The following is a 23,964-nucleotide window of genomic DNA, read 5'->3' as shown; positions in this document are numbered from 1 at the left end:
GATCAGCCAAAAAACATAATCTGACTTTCCAGGTGTCAGAAGCAGTGCTAATATATACTACATGGTTGGAGAAACATGAAAGTAACTATAAATCATCAACAGAAAAACAAAAGTGAGGTGAAAAATATCATTGCCATGAGCAGGATTACTTTTTACTCAAAAAATAAATACAAGGTTTTTAAAAATTGTAATCTTTCCAAAACTATTGAAAAATAAAGTGCATAGGTTTTCATTATGCAATATATCCAATGAAATTTCAAGAGAAACAAAATATTATCTTGAGGTTTTGCATATTTCTATGCAATATTTTAATGAAATGAGCATGAAGGACTTTCATTATTTCTTAAATATTTTTGAAAGTATTGCAGTGAAGAAAAGATTTGTAAAAGATTTGTAAAAGACAGTAAAAGATTTGTTTTTATATTTGTCTCTCTCTGGTGCTGTATTCAGGTAAATTCAGAGGAACAAAAATCAAACACTGAATGTTTAAATTAGACACACCCTGCCCTTTTCTCATGAGAATAATATTGGAAACAGAACAGAAGGTATGTTTTATTCTCTTCTCTCTGCATAACGTCAAATTCAATTCTCAATTCAAAGCTTAAAAAAAAAAAAAAAAAGACCACTGCATGTAGTACAGGTATACTACAGCATTAAGAGACCCATTTTTCAAAACTGTAATCTAATAGTCAATGTCTTGTTGGACACACGTGCACAGAAAATCTGTGTCTCATGATGACTGTAATGGGGTCTCACAAGTCCCCCGATGTCAGAAATGTTTAGTTTTGCTCCATGAGCCTCTTCTTTGAAGACAGACAGAGCTTCTGTCCACACCATAAACGACACTGGTATGTGTTGAGCACACGTGGGTGTCTGAACAAAAAAAAGTGGAAGATTAATCTTGGATATGAACAGAAACAGAATGAGGAACAATCCTACCTGTAAACTAAGAAACTAACTCTCCCAGATGGAAAATCCTGGCATCTGGAGATAAACTAATTAAGCTAGCTGGAACAGAAACAGATGAAGATTGTGGAACTATCAAGGGTTTGAACGTTTTTTTTCCTTTTTTTTTTTTTTTTTTTCCTTAGAACACATCTTCCGCTGGTGTTAATTGCTCAGAAGAGTGGAGATTTATGAAGAGCTTGGTTTATTAACGTTGGCAGGATTTCTTGACAGCCACTCAATTGTTGTACCTGTACAACAGCTGTTGTACCTCCTCCAATGTTACTCCTGGCAGTTTCCTTCTTTGTAATGTTACCATTAAATGTTTGAGGAACAATCTTGTTCACTGACAGGTTTGGAGATCGGCTTCGGTGAGCAACCAGTGAGAGACTGAACATGGAAGAATGAAGTTTATCTGAAATACGAAACACAGAATGTGGCTTCTCTACAGGGAAAGCCGGGGGCAGTCTGTGACAATGCATGCACAGGAGAACTGACAGGTGACTATAACCATGTAAAACTTTTGGGGAAATGACATTAAGAATATATTCTGTTTAAAAATGGGCTTTAGTTGACAATATCGGTATAAATTCAAGAGAAGGAAAAATGGAAATCCAAAGGGCTTAAGAGTGTGTCAAGGTACAGGGTTTTACTGAGAAACTCTTGATATGCCAAAATACAGGTGCAGTATAATAATTTAAACTTTTCATTTCATTCCTGAAGGTATCTGTGTTTCCAGAAGCTGCTAATTTCCTTGTTAACATTTCTGTTTGGTTATTGTTAAAACTAAGATGTTTTATTTTTTTAAAAACTGAAGGTTTTGTTTGTTTGTTTGTTTGTTTGTTTTTAAGGTGCTTTTCCTTATCTTCTATGCTACTGACATATCACAAAACTGCCTGGCATGAAGGACAGGCCTTGGGCACATCTTCTAAGCATGCATTAATTGTGCCTCTGGCTGTTCAGTGCATTCAAAATTCCAACCTGTTTCTGTGCTGTGCAAGCGGAGTAAAAGGTTGGGGATGGAAAAAAATGAGGAGGAGAAAGAAAGGAAAGTCTAATGACAAAATGCTAGAAAGATCTGTTAAGGTACAGCAGTGAAAACCATCTCAGGCAAAGATCCACTCTGTATTTGCTGGGTACAGGTAAGTAAAACAGTGATGGTATCACCAAAGCAGCCCTCCTTCCTAAGACTTGGTGTTCTCATTCAATAGCTTGCTGTTGGGCCGATCAGCAACAACCAGATGATCCACAACCTTATGATCCAGGCCAGGTTCCATATAACGTTTATTGGAATTTCAGAGCATTTTCCAGGCTAAAGGTCTGGGGAGTTAGCTTATTTAACTGAGGCATTCACCCACCAGCAAAAATAGAGAAGAAAATCTCTTTTTCCCATATGTATGCCTTCACTGACAAGTGAGGCTCTCTTCTGGAAAGGGATAAACTAGTACCCAAAAAGCAAAGCAGATGAAAATCATGACCAACTTAATATCATGGTTGCAGTAGTTTAAAACATGACTTAAGGCTAATGTTAATTCCTCCATTACTGCTTAGACACAAAGCAGCTTAGAGTCATTTTACATATGCCTCAACATTTAATGTTAATGCAATATTTTGCATCATCTTAATGAATGTAAAGTTAAAACACATGCTTCAGTGGACAGAAAAGACTTCCCTTTTTTAACTTTGACTCCAAAACCAGAGAAGACAGTGATTTTGATGAAGACATAGTATAGACTGGAAATTCTGCTTAGATATCTGGTTAAAAGAAAAGGAAAAAAAAAAAATGAAAGAAAAAAAAAAAAACATGTCAACTGTAATAACTGTTATTGATGTGCATTATATTTAATGAGACAGTAGTGCAACAGTGGTTAGAAGCACAACTTGACACTTTGACAACCAGCAGTATTGCAACATGGAAGTATATTGATTATCACCAAACATCTTCCAAAGAAATCACAACTTGCTATTTTCACATCACTTTGCAGAAACCAAAATGACTGTTGAAATGTTCAAAGTAACTGATACAGATTCACCAAACATTTAAAATAGGCTGTACAAAGTTCTGATCGAGACATTGAAGTAAAAGGAACAAATGTGGAACAGGTTATACTCAGTAGTCTTTCTAAAATACTGAGTTTCCAGACAGCTTCACTGGTGACCTCTCTCACCTACTCTGCACTCCAGCTCTTTTATGCTGTCTCCAGAATTGAAGGAGTCCTAACATTTCATCTGAAGTGATTCAAGTTTGATTAGACAGGATTCAAATATCTTTTTACTTAGAAACATAGAAAAGTGGAGTGAACCCACTGATGCAATATCAAAAACTGTCTCTTTTTGTTTTCTTTCTTGGACACAAGATAAATATTTTTTGAAAGATCATAAATTGTCAAGATGAACATTAAAAAAAAAAAAATCATGCTTTCATCTCAATTTCTCTGCAAATAAATTATTTAGAAGAACAGAATGTTATGCAGTACACAAAAAGATGTTAGACAATTCGTCATCTTTGTTTCAATAGGGTTTCCAAGAGGTTTTAAAAGGTCCGCTTACAGCATAACCAGGAAATCCGGAAAATAAGATAAGAGCACACACATTAAAAAACAAAAGACAAAAAACAAACTGTTAATTGTGAATTATGGACAATATAAGCTTACTGCACAAAGAGGCCATGCAACAGCCACTGATCTATATTCCAGCACAATCAAATAACGGAGCATATGGATGTATGCAGCAGTCAGCCCTCATGCACAGCCACCTCAGCAAGGAGGGAAGCCACGCAGATGGCATCAATGTCAGGATCAGACACATGCCCAGTGCTTCCCACGTGTCCGTAGAGCCAGCAGGACTTGGAGGGCAGCACAGCAGGCTGGGCCTGGTGCCTGCAGTGTCCACACGATGGCCCCCACAAGATGGGCTCCCTCTGCCTGGTGCAAGTATGGCTGGCAGGGATGGACAGTTGCAGCACACACTGCTCTCCTGGTACCACAGCTCATGGCACCTGCCAGATCAGAGTAACACAGCCACCTCCTCCTCTACACACCAGCTTTTAGCTAAAATACTGCCTTTCTGGTGTCAGCTCTACGCCCCTATTCATCTATTCTGTGATTTCATAGAATCATAGCATGGTTTGGGTTAGAAGGGACCTCAAAGATCACCCAGTTCCAACCCCCTGCCATGGGCAGGGACACCTCCCACCAGACCAGGTTGCCCAAAGCCCCATCCAGCCTGGCCTTGAGCACCTCCAGGGATGGGGCATCCACAGCTTCTCTGGGCAGCCTGTGCCAGTGCCTCACCACCCTATGAGTGAAGAATTTCCTCCTAATACCTAATCTAAATCTCCCCTCTTTTAGTTTAAAGCCATTCCCCCTTGTCCTACCTCTATCTGCCTGTGTATAAAAAGCCATTCTATCTTTTTTATAAGCGTCATTTAAGTACTGAAAGGACACAATGAGGTCTCTAGGTGACATTTTTGCAGTCTAGGCATCATTTCTCAGTTACAAAAGCTTAATGAACCTCATCAGTCATGAGATCTATCAAGAATACGTTTTATCAATCACTACATGGAAATGGACAGCAGGGATAAAATGCATTATGGCTTACTTCTTTGGTCTTGAGTGTAACTCAAACTGTTCTGAAGTGCTGTTCATAATAGCCATCCATAGCACAGAGCAGCACACCTGGCATCATATGTGCAAAACAATATATGCAGAGGAGGGCTAAACACTACTATTCTGTTGGGATAATTTAATGTCACTTAAAGGCATTGTTTTCTATATTAATTAATGCTCAGGAACTCATAGGCAGAATCCTAGCAAATTCCTTCACTGGAGGACAAAAAACAACCACAAGGGTTTTGATCAACCTTAATTTATTTTAGCACAGATGTTTAAAAATGACCATGTCATCACTGCTCAGCCGGACACTTATGTTTCATTTGTTTTATGACCAAGGCTTGATTTCACTGAATGAATCTATATTTTCCAAAAAGATAATTACCCACATCAACCAATGAATGCTCATTATAGTCAAGATAGAACAATATGCCTGCTTGTTAATATTCTGCTTTGTTTCCTTTTGAAATAATTTCCTAATAATTGCAAGGAAAAGAAAAAGGGTAAAACTACTACTACACAATGCAGTTATAATTCAATCTACTCCTAGCCATCAGCATAATTGTTAATATGTTTTACCCTCTTATTTATAAAGCTACCCCTGTAAATGATATCACAGTGCATTATGCATTCCCTGTAGCACTACTCTTGGCTTCAGACCCACTGAACTTATCTTTTTTTTCAGTGAGCTACAAATTTATTAGACACAGCTCACTATTTTCATTTGTGATATAAACTTGTTTGATTCGTTTTCCAGCTCTAGAGAAGTGATTTGTCAGCCTTTGGTAAATTAAAGTTACTTTAGCATAGAATAACAGCTCTAACTTATTCAATTGGTTGCTGCCATCAGATAAAGCAAAATTATTATTTTCTTCTAGTTGAGTATAAGGTGCATTCAGTGGTCTAAAAGGATGAAAATATAAGAAAGTGAAATCATATACTCAGCAAAACAGGTTACTCATATGTGAATACATAAAAGGAATGTAACTCCACCAGTATGTTTTAGAACTGCACATTAAAAAAAAAAAAAAAAAAATCTCCTTGCTAAAAAATAAAAATAAGAAAATCTTTTTTTTTAGTGACATGGATGTGCTCAGATTGTCTGAGTACTGATCCCGTTATTTGTTTAGAACAAGCCTTTAAGATCAGCAGTCTTGAAATGTATGAAAAATTGCACAGGATCACATTCCTTACCTTTCACATTTTCTACGTTATATTTGTGTTCAGTTCTTCCACGGTATTCAAACAGCCAAGGTAAATTACTTATCTTTCAGATTTCTTTTTATTTTTGCTCTTTACTCAGACTTGTAAGATCTACTTGGGTATTTCCCTTCTTGGCAGGGTTTAAGAAAATCCTCTGAAGCTCAGGAGATACTGACACACTTGTTTTTTTTATTTCCAAAAATTCCTGTGCACAAATTTATTTCAGCATTCCCAAGTCTGATGCTGCATAGACCTTTTAGCATAGGCTCTCAGCTTTCCAGGGATACCTAGCATGCAGGCACTATTATCTTGCCAGAAGCACAATTCTACTACTATTTATCATTGTAAAATTTTAATATTTTTACATCAAGTACTCTCAGCCAGACATGAACATTTTGCACCTTTCATTTGCATAGAAACCAAGAAGCCAATTTACAAATTGCACCATTTTTTTCCATCAGTGAGAAGTTTTTCCCTCAGCTCTTGTGTTAAATTGTTTAACAGAGTTTCAAAATGCAAATCAAGTCTGAATCCTACACTTAATTTTCAAGGGAACTGCATGAACACTAGAGAATCTGAGTAACTCTAGGAACAACCTTTTCCCCGAAACGCTGGGGCAAAAAACTTCATAATTTTGTCTAAAATTTTTCATAGTGTCTGAGACACCCCAAGAAACAGTAAAGCTCAAAGTGCAAAAATTTGTAGTCCCAATCAGTAAGCAAAAAATTCCACTACATGATTCTGTGTGTTATGGACAAAAGAATGAAACAGTACAAAGTGATACGTCTTTCCATGACAGCGAGGAACGGTAACTATACTTTCAAAGGGTGGAAATCTGGCATAAGAGAATGACATATGCCAATTAGAGGAAAGTAGAAAGTAAAAAAAAAAAAAAAAAAAAGGTAGTACGTTTAATCATAAATAGGGGCTCTGAAAGTTTATCACTGTGCATTTGAATTGGGTTTTAAGATACTTCTGTGCCTTTGAACATTTTGTTGGACAGGTCTGGTTTAAGGCTTCTATTGCTTTAATCTTTTTAATGGGATGATGATGAACTATGGAGCCCAGAATTATGTGGCAGAAGGTTTTTAGTCTTTCATCCAGAGACTTTATTTGCAAAATGCCTACTGATCACATCATCCCTTAGCCCATTTGCTGAATACTAGAAAAATGTTCCATAGAACCCAAACCACAATGTAAAAAACAATCAGCTAAATTGATGGAAGCCTATGTCTCATACCCCATTTATGTTAATAAACTGTTTTCCTCAGTTGTAACACAAATACCAATTTGGACACAAAAAGCTTTAACTAGGACCCACAATACATTTTCTATAAATACCCGATTGCTTTATTCTATGAAATACAACACAGTATGCAAAAGAAAGTTACAGAAAACAAAAGGACCTTTCGGTGTAGTCATCATTATTTCTTAATTTGATTGTCTAAGAAAATTAAGTTTCTGTTATTGTGCTGCCTGTTGTTCAGCCCACACACGGATGAAAGACCGATAATATACCTGCATGTCTAAACACCTCCAAAGGCATCCATGAGTTTGCAGCCTCCTCCCAGCACTTAGATTCAGCAAAATTGGCCATAGAGGGAGCTGTACTGGTAATAGAAGTTCTTAAAGATTTTGTGCAAAAACATCGCTGGATAAAACAGAGACTCCATTAGTAATCCTACTGGCAATTAACTCATGCACTAGGGATGTGAGCTTTTATTCTTGATGGATAACTTACCACCTCAAAATAAAGCGAAGATAAATGAAAGCGCTGCTTACAGAATTAATAAATGCTGTGGAGGAACAGAGATACCACAATGGTGGGACCACAGAGCTACTTACCTAAATGTAATACGTGCAAAACCAATGTGCATTATCCCATTTAAAGAGAAAACATTACACTATCCACCATGCTATGCCACAATACTATATTGAAACAGAACCTTTTCATTAAGCAGCGTGTGGCCCTCAAGGTGAGGCACTCTGAGTATATGCTGCAGTTGAAGACTTATGATAACAAGACTGCTGTGGAAGACAGAGGCAATGGCACTAGAAATCTTGGCTAACGAGCCAACTGCGTGCAAGGATACCAACTCCTAAATTGCAAGTGGTTTAATATCTCACATCAGTGACTAATACACTGGCTGGCTGGTTCACCCTGCAGAACCAGTCACTGACCGGGTACTGTGGGGGAGACAGAATCACGATGGATGGCTCTGCTCTCTTTGTTAAGGGACCATGTTACTACTGTGTTACTTACACAGCGCCACTGACATCTACAAATACATGCCCAATAGATCAAAAGACTTGTCAAAACCGTTAATATTTGGTGAGACAGTGAAGTCATCCTAGCCCCCTTCTTTTTTTTTATCAAAGCATCTGGTTCTTACAAATAGTCATTTCTATAAACTAGTAACTTTCTCTCAAAACACTACCTAAAGTAGTAACTATTAGGAAACTGGGAATTCAGAAGCTTATGTGGCAGAAGGGTGTATGATCTGGAAGTCTTGTGGTGACCAACACAAAATCCACGGAGGTCTCTGCTAGCACATCTGCCTACAGCTAGGCTGAAGCAAGTTTAGTTAGTTTGACAGCACTACCAGCTGGCTTCATGCTAGGCTACCTCTTCGCTTCCATCCAGATTACTCTGATATTTCAGTTTTAATTCTTTCCCATAATGGGAAGAACGTAACATCGCATCAAATCCACATGCTGATTTGCACCCAAAATAAGAGGAGTTTTGAAACTAAATACTAGGGTAGGAAAAGGGATTTTTATTGTTGTCAAACTGTCAAACTGTATGCAGAAGCACAGGTTACTAACCCATAACTTCAGCTGTTTGTTTTAACACAAATTATAAATTATTTTGGGAATTTATAGCTCTCTAAGAGCACAAGTCCACTTTTTACTTCAACAGTACTGTAATAGAAAAAGAATAAAATTAATTAGCAGTTGTGACTCTACAGACAAAAAGATCTCAAAGAGATTTCTTCAAGTGCTTATTATAGTACGTGAACACTCAGACCTCCAAATGATTTTCCTTATTGTGTATCAATTAAGACAGAGAGTGAAAAATGAGCAAATATGACTTTGTATCAAATTTAATTTATGTCAAGAGTAGATTTAGACAAATTCATTTTAAATGCACATACAACACGTCAAATTATTTTACAGGTTTGCATAATGTTCCTCCAAAAGATACATCAGAGAATGACTTCAAGTAAACAGAAATTTGCTACTAGATCATGCAAAATACTCTGAAAAAACAAAGATGCATGTAAATCAATATCTAACACACTATGTGGCTCCACGGTCTCTAATGGAATAACCCTTTATCTAACCACGCATTAATGAAGTCTCAAAGTACTAACCCGTGTGCCCACAAAGTATGAATTTAAGCTAAATGGGATAAATGAAGCCAAATAAAATTCATGCGATGCACTCAAGCCTATGTGGTGATCACAGAGCAAATCTAATTCAGAAGTTTCAGTTCCAGTTCCCTGGCAGTGCAAAACTGAAATAATGAGGTTTAAGTTAAAATGATTCACAGCTTTGGAATTAACTGAAAATGTAAGAGAAAACACTACACAGAAAGAAAATAGTTTGGGGTAAAACTTCAGTTTTTAGTTTGCACCAGGATACACACATCTTCTTTTTGTGCTTCCTCAAACTCCACATTTTTGCAGTCTAAATTCAAGAGTAACATTTTCCTTCACCAATTCACTCTTTATTTTTTAATTCACTGCACGGTCAAACTGACGTGCCATTTCACTTGTTCAAGCTGTTCACTCTCCAATCATGTTGCTGTATTTTAAAACTAAACTCTGGACACTAACTCTTTCAATTTCCTGTTGCTGAAACAGTAGAAATTAGTTTAAATCTAAGAAATCTATCACCAACCAATGTCATGACTGCCATAAAATGTTAAGAGTTAAAAAAACAAACAAAACCAAGGATGTTTTATCAAGCTGAAAGTAAATTTCCAGGTAATCTGTCCTTGTCTGGTGTGTACTGCCTCAAGGCAGGTATCTTAAAACGTTCACTTCAAGAAAGCTCGACAATCTCACTGAATAAATGTATATTAAGTAACTGTAAATTAAATATCCAAGTGTAGCTATTAAAACAAGAAATACTATTTTCAGGCTCTGTGACAAGATGCTTTAATACTCAAGAGCATACAGTAGGTAGATTTTATTAAAACAGAAGGACAAAAATGGAAAAAGGCAAAATTTAAGTTGCTCAAAAACTAGATGCTAAGATTTCACTGAATTATATAGAACTATTAATATAAAGCTATTCAAAACAAAGTACTGAACAAAATTTCTTTTTTAGGTTGGAAATCAGCTCCATATGGAAGTTAAGTTAGTTTACAATGGAAGGTTATAAAAGCAGATATGCCAATTGTAGGCAGAACATTTTTACTTTTATTTGAGACAGTAAGATATGTATCATGGAAATTTCAAGGAACAGAACAAGCAACTCAGTGGTGGACTGGTGGCAACAACAACAATCTCGGCAAGCTGCTGAATATAAAACCTAATGCACAGCTTTCCTATGCAAAACCCTGGAAAACAAAAAGAGAGCTTCAGCTTGAGAAGAACCAGCAGAGGCATTTACAGAGAAGATTTAACATAGTCAGGCCTGGAAGATGACCTTCAGCTGTGACTGTGAATGGGCTTGAGGACGGTAGGTGGTATGGGAAAGATTAGCTGAAAGAGAGTCAATTTCAGTACATGCACAGGCCTGTATGTGCATTATCTAAGTCTACAACAAGCCACAAGAACACCCAAGAACACAAGCCCAGTCAAGTACTGTGTCTGCTGTCACTATGAGAAATGGGTTTATTACAGATTATCTAATTCCAGTGCTATCAAGGTTGACAAAGTTATCTGTATATCCTGTTTAACACAGACATTAGGTGTCTCTTACAAATGTATGTTTACACACACATTAGAAACATATACAGTCAAATCACAACAGACATACTGAAAAATATATATATATAAATGTGATACCCTAACTAGACACCATCCTCAAAACTACTGAACATGAGCTGCTACCAAATTATCATTTTTGTCATCCCTTTGAGAAAAAGTTAGCTGAAAAGCAAAAATTAAACCTCATGCAATTTAAGAGGAATATATCTACAGTTTAAGACAGAGCTATTCTCTGTATAGATGTATCTCTAACCAGTCATAGAAACAAACATTATACCTGAAGTTTTATGGACGAGTTGACAAGAGTCTTTGTAACTCAAGTTGCTTTCACTTCTATCATGGCAGCACCTTGTACCTCATTAAAAGGTGCTTTACATGTGAACAGTAAAGAAAATTCCCCCACTTCAGGCACTTACCATTTCTTCTTCAAATTACTTACTTTTATATCAGTGTTATGATTTTATAACTGCTCTTATAGGAATATTATGCTGAAGATCTCAAGGCTTTCTACCAAGTTAATCTCAAAACTGTAAATCTCAGAAATATTCAGTAGAAATCTCAGAAATACTCACTCAAGACCTAAGAAGATGTCCAGTAAGAACCCAATGCATGGCCTTCCTGCTGCTAACTGCAAGCACGGGAGCTAAATGCTTGATGGGCCACAACAGGTAAGGAAGGCAAGAGGAAACATTGCATCAATCATGGTTGTGAGAGGAAACAGGGCTTTGAGTGGTGCAATGCTCACGGCAAAGGCAACAAGTGGGTTTCTGCCACAAGCATCTATCTGCAGCGTGTTCACTGACACAGTAAGAGGAAACATTACCACCAATCTTTGTAAATAACAAGGATGTCACCACAAAAATCTCTGATATGCATCATCTACTTTCTTTTAGCAGGAGCACTCCAGTAAGGCAGAAGATAGCAGGTGGCTACTCAGACAGAAGGGACCGACATATAAATCATTTCACACTTCAGAAGCTGTCTAGTGTATTTCAGTAAATCAAAGACTTCCCAGAATGATGAAAACTGAGCTTGCTGCAGAAGAACATCCTCTGAAGACAGAGCTGATTCAGTAACACGTCATGCCTGCCATACTCTGACAAAACATCTGCATTCTCCTTCTAAGCAAGCGAATGAAGACTGCTAAGGAAATCTGCAGTAAAGTAGTGATGAAGAATATCCCATGAAACCACTTTATATACAGAGCAACATGCAGTGTCTCCTTGCAGCAACTACAGGACTGAGGAGCTTTCTGATTTCAAGGGGCAGAATCCATCAACTTAGGTATCTGCTGCATGTAGTGCAGTAAGTTTTCCAGCTTAAAACAAAGCAAACAACAACAAAGGAAAAAAAATGTCTTTTATAACCCCAAACAACCTTTTTGTTAAATACACAAGCTATTTCTTGAAGCCCAGACTCAAGCACCAAACCTCATCCTGGCTCATTTTTTTCTTGTCTGTTATCAAACACTGCACAAATAAAGCAATGTGCACAGATGAAAAAATGAGAATCACTGTTTTCATAAAATATGAATTTCTACAGTCTGGGAAGTAAGACTTCCATAAGAAACCACAAACACACACACAAACAAACAAAAACACTGGAGTTGAAAGGAAGACAAATATTTGGTCGATCACCTGTTCATTCAGTTCACGCAAACAAGATACCACTGGCACCAATACAGCATTTCAATGAGTATTTAAATGCTAGATCCTGAGATTGTAGGTCCAGAGCTTTAATACATCCTGCTGTATGGATCTATTAGGTGCATTAATAGTAGAAGGACAAATAAGAATGTAACTGCTGTCCCTTCTCAATTAGCTTTATTGAGTACGTCATGGGCTGTCCTTTCTGCAGGTTTGACTAAGAACCTGGCTATGCCAGTTCTCCAACATCTCCAACAGCTGCACATCGCGCTGATCTATGATTTAGAACTATAGTAATAATTTTTATAAGTTACTTCTTTATTTTTTTTCTTTATTTTACAATTTTAAACAATACATCCCTCTAGAGCTTCTTGCATGTATACTGACTGTGCCGAATTTGCTTGCAGTCAAAAAATCAAAAGTCAACTGCTGCCCCCAGTCTGCATCCTGAATGTGCCCCAGTACTGTATATAGAATTGCCTTGTATAAGAGACCATAATTATGGCATGTTTTCACTTTTTTCTCATCATTTCTGTATTTTAGTCAGATGGTGTTAAAAAAATTCTTTTAAGTAAAAGATGGTATTTATGTAATTATACCTTCTTTTGAAGCTAACAAAATGCTTTGACGAACAAACAGATGGGTGTTTGGGGTAAAACGATAGGTTTCAAACACACAGCAGGACAGTTTATACATTTATAAATATGGGTTACTACGACAGATGTATATTTTTAAAAATAAAGGACTAGCTTTCCTTGTAGTATCATCTCCAACTATTTACATGCTATAAATCTGCAGAAAGTAACATTTAGCTGTAATTGCAGAACTTCAAAGTACAGTATGATTTTCATGAGCTTTTGTGTAGATGCTTTTTCCTGTACATTAAATGTCTGCAGAGAGATTCTATAGGTAGAAAGATCTGAAATACTTTTCCACCATCCAGAGAATATAATTCTGGTGACATAAAATGAAGAATGCAGCTAATCTTGTGTATCATTTTCTAACTGGAGTAATATTGACACATGATCCATGAAGGCTGCCTCCTTCTCATCTAAAGTCTCAGAAGTAGAATTATCATTTAGAAAGCTTACAATCGTAATTTTACACTTTTACAGGTGCCTTTAGAGGTGGTTCCAGCTATTTGTTCCAGCTCTACTTGCTGGAAAGGAAGGTGCCCTGACAATTTTTTAAGGAAAATAAAATTGTGAAATGAGATCCATAAGTCTGTTTAGTCCCTACAGACTACTGCAGAGTCTGCTTCAAGCATGTGCATGAAGTCCCATTTATTGCAGCATTTATCTTGAGCCGGATACATGTGTATGTCAGGGAGAAAAGGAAAGAAATCCTGATGATGCCACTTTTGCATCTCTCCTAACATGAAACAACCTGAGGGCCTCACCAATTTCCACTTTGCTTTTTGTGCCAATCTCAGATAGCCTGAAGACCTCAAATAGGCCTGCAGAAGTGAGTGGCCTAGGGACGCAACTGAATTTCTGCTTATGAGGTCCTGCTTTAAATATGGGAAATTTATGGGCTTTTGTGACACAACTACAGTCTTTCCCAGACATTTTTCTCAGATGGCAGAGAACATCCTTCTGGCAGAGCTCCTCTGCATGAGTAGCAGGTCTGTATTTCAATGACATATTTCAATTACCGAACAAGTGCGATCTTGGAAGCACGACTTTCCCCTCAAGAACCCAGACAGCAACTTTCTCATCAAACACCTTGCTTCTGTTCTTACAATTCTTTGTCTGCTTTGTCTAAAATGCAGCTACTCACCTTTTCCTCTCTTCAAGGGTCATATATATTCTCTCTCCAACACAGCATAAAGAATTGCAAAAGTACGCCCACTGCATTATTCTCCTTCTTTCTTACAGTCTACTTAGACATTCACTACTGCAGTTACCGATGGTCTCAAGCTTACAGGCCTGTGGCCATCGAAGAACTGTATAGCAGGCATACTGCTGTGTACACACGGCAGTCAGAACTACTATGCAGTAGCTAGCAGAGAAAGGGTTTTGTCATTTTAGACTCCAGCAAGTAAAAGTTGAAAAAAAAAATCCATAGTGAAAAACATCAAAGTTCCTATCAGTACCCTTAAACACCTACTATCTTTCTTTCTAATGAACAGCTAGATGTGACATCTTATCTGCATCTTAAAACACAAGGGTTGTCACTCTACCTGCTGAACGGTCATCACTGATGCCCTTCGTAGCACTGTAAATCAGTAGAAGCTTCTGCTGCATTTGGTAAACATTTCATTGACACAAGGAAAGCATTATTTTATATCTTTTAAGACATAAGTAGGGAAAAGATGGTTATATGTTTCTTTAGGGTTTTAGCATTGAGATTCAGTGAATGCCTCCTGGCTCCACCACTGATGTTACCACGGTACGCACAGTTAGGGTGAGGAATTCCCTTGAAAGGTATCATCTCTCCCTGCACGAATGTTATTATGATGTCTAAGGTCAGCAGCTGTACCGTGCCTTGTTCTAAGAAAGCACATCCAACTACATTCACCTCCATATGTGGGCTAAGTGCCTGACTGTGATTTCCTATGACAAGTTATCATAGTTTGTCTCTTCAGTACTACGGGACACATACCAAGTCTTCAGCTATTTCTCAAATAGCACTTCAAATCAGGTCTTAATCCTTCCCTACTGTTACTCCCTAGAAAATATATTTGATTCTTCCACAGCATATTTCTTTTAGAAAAGACAGGCCTCGTGTTTCTTCATAGTGTTTAAGAATAAAAACATGTCCTGAAAATGAACACTGAATAAAAACATCAAAATACATTCCTCTTTGAATCTCCCATAGCAAACATTAGTGTAAGAAAAATGTGTTAGAAGATAACACAATGTGGTGAAGTAGGCACCATACTCAGAGGACTGACTTTCGCAGAGGTGTTGGTCTGTATCAGCTGGAGAAAAAATCTTCCCCTGAAACACAGCATCATGCAATCCTAAACCCCACTGGGTGTCAGGCACTTAGCAGAAGCTGTACCAGGCTACAGATTCCATTTTCGTAGATGCAAGAGCTTCCCAGGAGCTTGGCCAGATCGCTCTGCTCAGATTGTCTACCTACGCAGAATCAGACTGTCTTGTAACTACTGGATTCACAAGGCTGAAATAAAGAATTAACAAAAAATGTCATTTGAGCTTGTATTTTCCCCCAAAAGTCCTCCGCCACTACCCACACCCTATACTTTCTTTCAGACATCTCAGCCATAGAACCTGGTGGCTGAGGGATCAGAGATTCAGGTCCTTTCCAGATGACCCTTTATGACCTGAACATTCTCCCATGTACTGGCCATTCAGCTACACTGGATTAAATTCCCTTAACAAAGCATTCAAAGATTAGATCCTTTGATATTTAAAACATTTCCTGAGTTTTACTATCATTCCCACTCCTGCCTGTCAGGAATCTGGGGGATATGCATATATATCTCAGATTGACAGACCTCTTCCTTAACTAGACACATCAACCAATCTGCATGTTTGGTATCTTTCCTGCAGAATTACAGAATTTTCCATCTTATTTATGATAAAAGAAGCAGCTACACATCAATTATTTAAAGATTATGATCTTTGGCACATTATCAACTTTATTTAGAGACAATATTCAATACAGCAGCAACACAACAAGGTAACTGATTGGACCAGTAAGTCTACATAGCCCTCCCCAAAACAAACAAACAAAAGGGTTATATCAAGACAAACTATCATTTTTACACTAAAAAATGAGCAAGTTCAGGGTTGAAACCTGAAAATAAACTTGCAAGTAATAAGACTTCAGTAATCTTGTTTAATACTGGAAGAAAAAAAAAATTTTTTATATATATATATATATATATATATATATAAAATGGGGGTCTGTATACAATATGTAACCCTAACAGAAAGGTCCAATTTATTTAAGGAGATGCTGGATGATGTTTTCCTAAATTGCCAAGAGGGAACTGGTCACCAAATTTTTCTCTTTTCCCATTTCACAAAATGCTTTCCCACAAAAAAAAAAAAAAAACATGCCTTTGCTGAAGTTAGACAATCTCAGCTAATATATAAGTGTGAAGAGTAATTATAAAAGCCAAAATCAAGTCTGATTTCAAACAGAAAAAGTAATGGACTCAGTCCTGTAAACATAGAGTACACAAATAACAATATATTAATATTAATAAGGAATTGTATGCAAAAACATGGATGCAGATCACAAAAAACTACAGAATCTCAGACCTGAGAAAACAATCAATTGGATGTAAACTGTACTGCATAAGGAAAATAAATAATGTTGCAGATCAACCTTGAAATTCTCATTCCAGAAAAAAAGTATTTTTATAAAGTTGCTAGAGAAGAGGTAATGAGAGGTACATAAAAGGGCATGCTGAGCAGGTTCACAGCGATACATGGGCATATCAAATCACCAGTAAGAACTGGATTTCTCGATTAATGAAAGCAAGCAATGAATGATGCAGTCTGTCTTCCAGAAGCAGGAATTAAAAATAAAATCAGAAGAAAACTGCAAAAATATACAGCTATTCAAATGGTGTTGAGAGCATAGATAACAATACAACAAAAATAATGTGTAATTACTAATCAGTGAGATCAGCACCCCATCGGGGGAAGCTATTGAATGTAGTAAAACTGAAGTTGCTTTATAAAACAGATTAACAATCTGAAATTTAGGTAATTTTAATGAAGATATCCCAAGAAAATAGCCCATACAACCTCACAACTACAGAAGATCAGCTTATGAGAAGTAGCATATGATGAACCATTACTACAGATGCTCAGGAATTAGCTAGCTGAAAGACTAATGGCATGGTGTATTTGTGCATTCACTTATCCAGGAACACTTTTCCCCATCTCAGTGTTTTAAAGAAAAATGAAAAGTGATAATCTGCAGGTGCTGTCATGATTTCTATACACTTTACTTACAAATGTCTAACACGGTTATAGCAAGCTTTCTCCAGAAAAATTCTCCCATGAACGTCACTGTATTTGACTGAGAAGTTTCTTCAGCCGAAAAATCAATATAGTAGTTATTTTTGCACTTACATTAATAGAGTTGCTTAGTTTGCCAACAGGGAGCCCTGCTACTAACTGCACCCCTGACAGCAGCCAAACATGTCATATTCATAGTGCATTAACCGCTCTGGTTTCCTGGAACTATAACCCCAGTTTGCTTTTAAATCCATTCCTCCATGTTATTAAAGCCCAACGCTGATTTTAAAGAGAGTACTTTTTATTATATATTACACTCTGTGTTCATAAAGTTATTTCATAAAAAAGCAAAACACATAATGCGTAGAATTAGAATGAAGGCACTCAGATTTTAAATCCCATAGGCCTGACTGATGCTGATTCCTATTCATAAATCTATCCCCAGGAAGAGCTCTGTGCATGCACCGGTGTGTGTTTTATTATGTGACAATAACTGCCCTGCACGGACCAAACCTATATATGTATCGCCTGATAAATGTTTGCCATTTAGTAACTAATTAAAACAGGTGTACAATGAACTGTTTGTGAATTCTGCTTTATTTAGGAACATACAGCTGTGAGACCAACTGATAATGGATACAGGCAGACAGCTGTGTGTGATGAAATCTAGAGCTGCAAGACAGCCATAGAGCCAATGATTTTTGCCTCCTTTTTCACTCAAAAAAAAAAAAAATCTGATAAAAGTAGATCAGTTCTCAAAGGCTGTTTATAATATATATGAAACGATAAGAGAAAGAGAAGAGATGCTAGCATAATTGTAATTGCTTTACTTCTTTAGGGGTCAAAAGCAAGCCAAAGAAAATCAATGTCCATTTATGTAGGAGAAGCTGAAGCATACAGTTCATTATTCACAACTGTTAAAATAGTCAATCAAAACATTTTGCCATGTGGATGACTAGAAAAAGCTATCTCGCATAATTTTGAATGATGATATATTTAGAAACAGCAAAGCGTTTCATAAAAAGAATTTCAGAAACAATTATGGAATTAAGAATCAGTCTTCTTATAGTAAGGCAAATGATAACTATATTATGGAAGAATATCAAACTTTGAGAAGATTTCTGAGAACCGGTATTATATCTGTTGAAATCACTGAGAATTTTACATGAAATTTAATAAAAATAGCAAAATAATCTTTACACTGGGGAATAATCACAGGATGGGATTACTCTCACTGGTCAAATTCTGCCATCTGTACAGGATGATTTCAAACTCCCTCTAGTTTTTGACAGAAAGGGAAAAAAAAACAGTCATCAACAACACTCCCATTCATACTTCTTTACAGATAGCCATATTCTTTTAAATAAATTTAGTATTACAGATGAAGAAAAAAAAATGTATTCTGCTTTATTCAAACAGCCTTTGTTCAGACTTAAATGTAAGTCTACTTAATTAATTCGACCAGAAGCAATGTAGTATTGACTTAAAGACTCATTTCTAACATCTTCAAGAAAGTTGTTATACTGTCCCCCTATTTGAAAAAAATAGTTTGTTCTTGAAAAACAACAACAACAACAACAAAAGTAAATAAAAACCTATAGCATAGCCTGATGAATAAACAGTTCCTCTGGTACCATTATTTCAGAAACTCCAAGCAATGAACACTTCAGAAGTGCTTGATGCCATCAGCTTAAAGAGCACCTCTTTGAAAGAAAATCTCACCAAACCAGGCAGGAAACACCCAAACCTAACAGCAAGCAGCAAATACATCATAGCAAAAAATAACAAATAAATAAAAATTCCAGCAATCTTGAGATTTGATCTAGCTTATAAGTACCTGCAGAACAGTCAACTGAACCAACAATCAGTTGTGCTCAAGGCAACTGAAACTGAGCTCTTTCACAGACTCAGTTCCAATCCAAGTATAGAAGGAGGAAAAGATCAGCGCCCTTACCTCTGTCACATCTCACACTGGAATTTCAGTGGCCATTGAAATGCACCCTGCGAGCACCAGTTCTGGGCTTTAGCTCTGTCTCGGGGCTTGTTCCATAACAGGAACATCTGCATCCATTCTCTGGGCAAAATGGACATGCTGTGTGCAGCTCCTGGCAGCGGGGCACCTCTTGCTTTTCAGGGGGAAAGGTACTGCACAGCCTTCCAAAAACCGCCCGTGCCTCATCACTGAAGTTGTTCTGAACACCAGAGTGGCACAGAAAACTTTGCACAACAGCATCATTTACCCGTGTTTTGGCTTTACAAGCAAAGCCTCGTCATTTAGAACAACCGCACACAGGTAATTAAATTCTACTCACTGTAGTATCACAATGAACAGCATGTACATTTTTGTCCAATACCACCCAATGTAAACTGGAGAGCAAAGCATTAAATTAATCCCATACCAAACATTTCTCTTGATTAGTCTCCCTCTGCCCATTACTTTAATGAATTGAAGAGAACAAGTCCTCAAGGAAGAGCCCAGCCCTTGGCTTGTACACCTCCAGACTCATCACGCAATGACATGTGCCACCTCTTTTGGCCAACTTCAGCTATTTTCTGAAGATACAGCTCAGGGTCCCAAATGACAATGACAGCCCCAAGTGTGCAGTGGAAGAAAGCTTTGTTTCCACTTATATAGCTCCTCTTTTTCATAAGGACTAGACACATCACCCATTAAATCAATATCTGAAGATGGACAGATGTTGCCCGTAAGCAATTAAATATGCATGTGAATGTCTCTGACATGGCCTCCGCTGCATTCCCTGGTGTTAATTAGGGCAGTATATTTGAAGCATAATATTTATTTATATATATATATATATTTTAAAGGAAGCTTCCTCTTTCTCTTTGCTCTCTGATCTGCATCAGGAATGCAGAAAACTTAGCTTGGCCACAATGACGTTAAGGCTTTCTTATTTTCCCAGCTATGGCAGCTAAAACTCAGGGCAAATACCGAAGGTCGGCTGTGTTGTAATCATGCTGAGCCAATGTCACAGCAGACTGCCAGAGGTGCACGTTGATGCAGCAGACTTAAATTTGGATTCAACCCACCCACATTCAGTTCTTTTTCTGGAAACCTGAACTGAAAGCATAGTCACGAGAAGGGCCAAGACCACATGTTAAATCCATTTGACGCTTATAATTTGCTACAAATCCTTACCTTTTTAACAATGCATGCAAGCAAACCTGGCAATGACAACTGGTAAGGAATACTGACAGTTTGTTTTCCTGGTGGCTCACGCACAAGGTCCAGTGCTAAATTACAAGCATAACGAAATGGTACTTGTTTGAGCACTTCCGAGTGAAGAATTGAGAACAGAATACAGCTCTTTTTAAAATATATTATAAATATATTTACTTTAAGACTAATAGAAATTATATACTCAACTTGGTTGGACTGACTGGAAAAATCTTACTTAACTGTTGATATGCTTAGTTTTGCTTACAGGGCTTTCTGTCAGTTCATGAAACTTATGACTGACAAGTCAAACAGCACATCTGAGCAAATATGGAAAAAATCAAGAAAGAAATGTAATGTCTGAGCTTACCCTGAAATTTCTGAATCAAGTCAACATCTTCTGTATTAAAAGGATTTGTATAGTATTAAATTAAAAAGGATAAAGTTGATTATACTATGGGAATCTCTGATTCAAAAGGTACAAGCAAATTGTGATACAGCATGTTAAAGGGAATGCTAGAACAGCTTTACAGTAAACAGTATGATGGACACTCCTGAGTTCTTAAAAATTAAGAAAAATACACATTTTAAAGTATAAATATGCAGAAAGGTTTTCTGATATGTTCCAATTCACAGATAAATATGTGAAGATAAAGGGCTTTGATTAGTATCTTAGAAGTCATCGCTTTGTAAGTAAAGACCCTAGGTCTTACCTTCCCCTTTCAAGTTTCTAACAGAAAAAAGGAAGGCTTCTTTTCTTTATCAGACTCTGTAAAAACTTGGTTCTTTGGCCATGTAACAGAATGAAAACCTGGCTGTAAGTGAAAGTCTAGAGCAGTATGCTCTTTAATTCAGTGATGGGGATCTTCATTAGATTATCTCATAGCTATGGGACAAGACACTGCAAAAGCCAAATGATACATCATTAAAGTATGTTTCCTTCCTCTCAAGGCAAAGAGAGTGTATAGCATTAGATTAATTTGAACAACTAAAAATAAAAGGAAGAACGGGGCTCTGTAATATGCATCAGAAGTGGAAAAGCTGATACAATTTTTAAAACCCATTTATTTATGTAATCAGGTATAAGCAGTTACTTATGTTAATTGTGGAAAACACCGATTTGATATCTAGCTCAAATGACTTCCAGATCTAGTGCATGCTTCAGTGTTTTCTGATCTCCCTCGCACATGCCTAGTGAAAGCCTGCCACTCTGCAACAGAGGAAGGAATTACTACAACAAAACCATGGGTACACTTTGTTGAAAATTACACTTTTTGGTATGACACAGAAGCTGAGTGCTTTAAGTAATGGGCAAGTTTGTGCCCCAGAGTGTTACAACAGTTAGTCTAATTGTGTTTCACAGTACCTTCGGGGAGTCAGGAATATGAACCACAGGAAAGCTCTCCTGAAACTGCACTGAAACAAATGACGTCCCCCTCAGCCAGCCTACCCGCAGGGAGCTCCATCCACCATTACAGGAAGGCTTACTTGATCTTTCTGCTATAAACTTGAGTTAGTTGTGTGCTCACTGTACTGCCAAGCCAACATCTTTTAATCCTATTAGTTTTGCATCTAAGTAAAAATGTGTATTCTAGCCCATAAGAAGATCTGCTCCTGCCAGCAAGGGAAAGTTCCTCGACCTGGAAAGCTCTGAGACTGCCCCCACACTCAGCTTTGCTAGAGACCTCACTGATTAGAAAAAGAAATACCCAAAACTCACCAAATGTTTCACACACACCGACATTTCTACAGGAGCGTACGCTTCCTACACTGCAACTTACACTCTCATCTCTCCGTGAGTTATTTCCCCATGCCTACACACACACCATGCCCGGTGCCCCTGCTGAAACTACCGTGTTCCCTGGAGCTGTCGGAGCTGTTAGTGAACTGTCAGAGCCGAGCCATAAATCTGTGTAACTGCTTTTATTCTGTGATGCTCTCGTGTTCGAACAGAACGTACATCAAGGTCGCTGTAAAAGATTGTAGTTTTCAGGCTCAGTGAGAAGATGCCAAGGAAATCAATACAAGCAAACTTAATTAAACACGGTCTGAAGTTCTGTCTTCTCCCAAACCAGCCCAGAATTCACCTCTCTATCCCCTGCGTTTCAGAGACAGGTGTTTCACAGATACGCGAAGGCAGGCTGCTTAGCTTACGTGCTATCTGTGCCTAAAGGTGAGCAGGAGAATTCATCCTCCTGTGTGTGACAGCTCTGCTCTGAGCTCCGTGAGGTTTTAACAGGAGATTACAAACCCGTGGGCCTGCTCCTCTGAAGTGGAGTTCCTCCGAGAGCAGAATTAGTCCCCTGCCTGCAACCCATGCTCTGTATACTGAGATGCATTACGGCCAACTTTCTGTTCCGCAGCAATGTCAAGCCGAGCAATAAATCCCCACGGGCTAAAAGCGAGCAAACCGACGCGACTGGGTAAACCATACCCTTGCAGCAAAAAAAGCACCTCGGAGAACGTCCCCAGGCAGGACACGAGAAAGTTAAAGGCGTCAAAACCAGAGCTCCGGGTTCACCACCCCGCTCCTGAGCGGGTCCGCAAGGCTCACGCACAGCCTGAGCCACCGAGAGCCCTCTCCAGCAGGAGCCACGGGTGGGAAGCGACTCGGCAGGCTCCGGCGATCCGGCTGCAGCCGTGCACAGGGGAACAACAAGGCACGGTGCTTTGCATCTCATCGATGCTCCCCGCGGCTGCCGGCCGGGCGCTCCCGGGATGCACCCCCATGCCCATCCCCGCACCGCCCGCAAAAAGCAGGGGGAGGCAGGCAGCAGAAACAAGTCACTCGAGGCGGGGGTAAGGCGCCGAAGAAGCAGCACTTACTTGCCTAGACGCTACCGCCGGGCGACCTCCTCCTCCTCAGCCGGTGAAACGCCGCGCCGCTCGTCCTCCTCGCACCGCTCCGCGCCGTTTCCAAAATATTTCCACCGGGCGCCGGCGCATCCCCTTCCCGGCTCAGCCGGAGCGCGCAGGGAGCCCGGCCGCCGCGCCCCGGAGCGCGGTGCCCATGGTGCCAGCCACAGCCCCGGCAGCTTCCTGGGGAGGGGGGGGGGGGGGGGGGGGGGGCTCCGCTAACGCGGCATCGCGACCAGCCGGGGGGCAGCGAGGGGCTCCCCGCTCCCTTCCCGGAGACGGAGCGGGGGCGTGCGGGGAGGCAGCGCCGCCCCTCCGCGGCGAGGAGCGGACAGGCGAGGCCGTGTGAGGCGAGGCGAGGCGAGGCGAGGCGGCGCGGCGCCGCCACCGCGGCCGCAGCCCGCCGCGGCGATGCCGGCCCCGCCCGGGACCCCCGCCCGGCGCTGCCGGGGCGCTCCGTGGCGCCGCCCCGCCGCCGGATCCGCTGACGAGAGGCCCTCCCCCGGGACGGGACGGGCCCTGTGGCGGGGCTGGGGCCGCCGACGGGGCTGGGGATGGACCCGCAGGGCTGCGACACCCCGCACTCGACGACGGTGGAGTCCGCAGGCCGCTCCCCCTCACTCCCTCGACCGGCCGCCGGCCTCT

General features: G+C 39.3%; 1 protein-coding gene across 3 annotated transcripts in view; it reads right to left on the bottom strand.

Annotated features, from left to right (window-relative positions):
• SNTG1 (syntrophin gamma 1) overlaps window positions 1-23,695 on the bottom strand; it is a 351,378-nt gene extending 327,683 nt beyond the window's left edge. The window contains exon 1 of one of the 3 annotated variants that reach the window (XM_035316860.1): window positions 23,290-23,695. The gene's annotated coding sequence lies outside the window, so the exon portion shown is untranslated. The remainder of the gene's footprint in view (window positions 1-23,289) is intronic. The other 2 variants (XM_035316859.1, XM_035316858.1) reach the window with 2 other exon arrangements.
• Between the last annotated feature and the right edge of the window lie 269 nt (window positions 23,696-23,964).

Source organism: Oxyura jamaicensis, chromosome 2 (genome assembly GCF_011077185.1).
Source record: "Oxyura jamaicensis isolate SHBP4307 breed ruddy duck chromosome 2, BPBGC_Ojam_1.0, whole genome shotgun sequence".
NCBI classification, from domain to species: Eukaryota; Metazoa; Chordata; class Aves; order Anseriformes; family Anatidae; genus Oxyura; species Oxyura jamaicensis.
The sequence above is the reverse complement of the archived record's forward strand: the minus strand, read 5'-3'. Positions and strand labels throughout refer to the sequence as shown.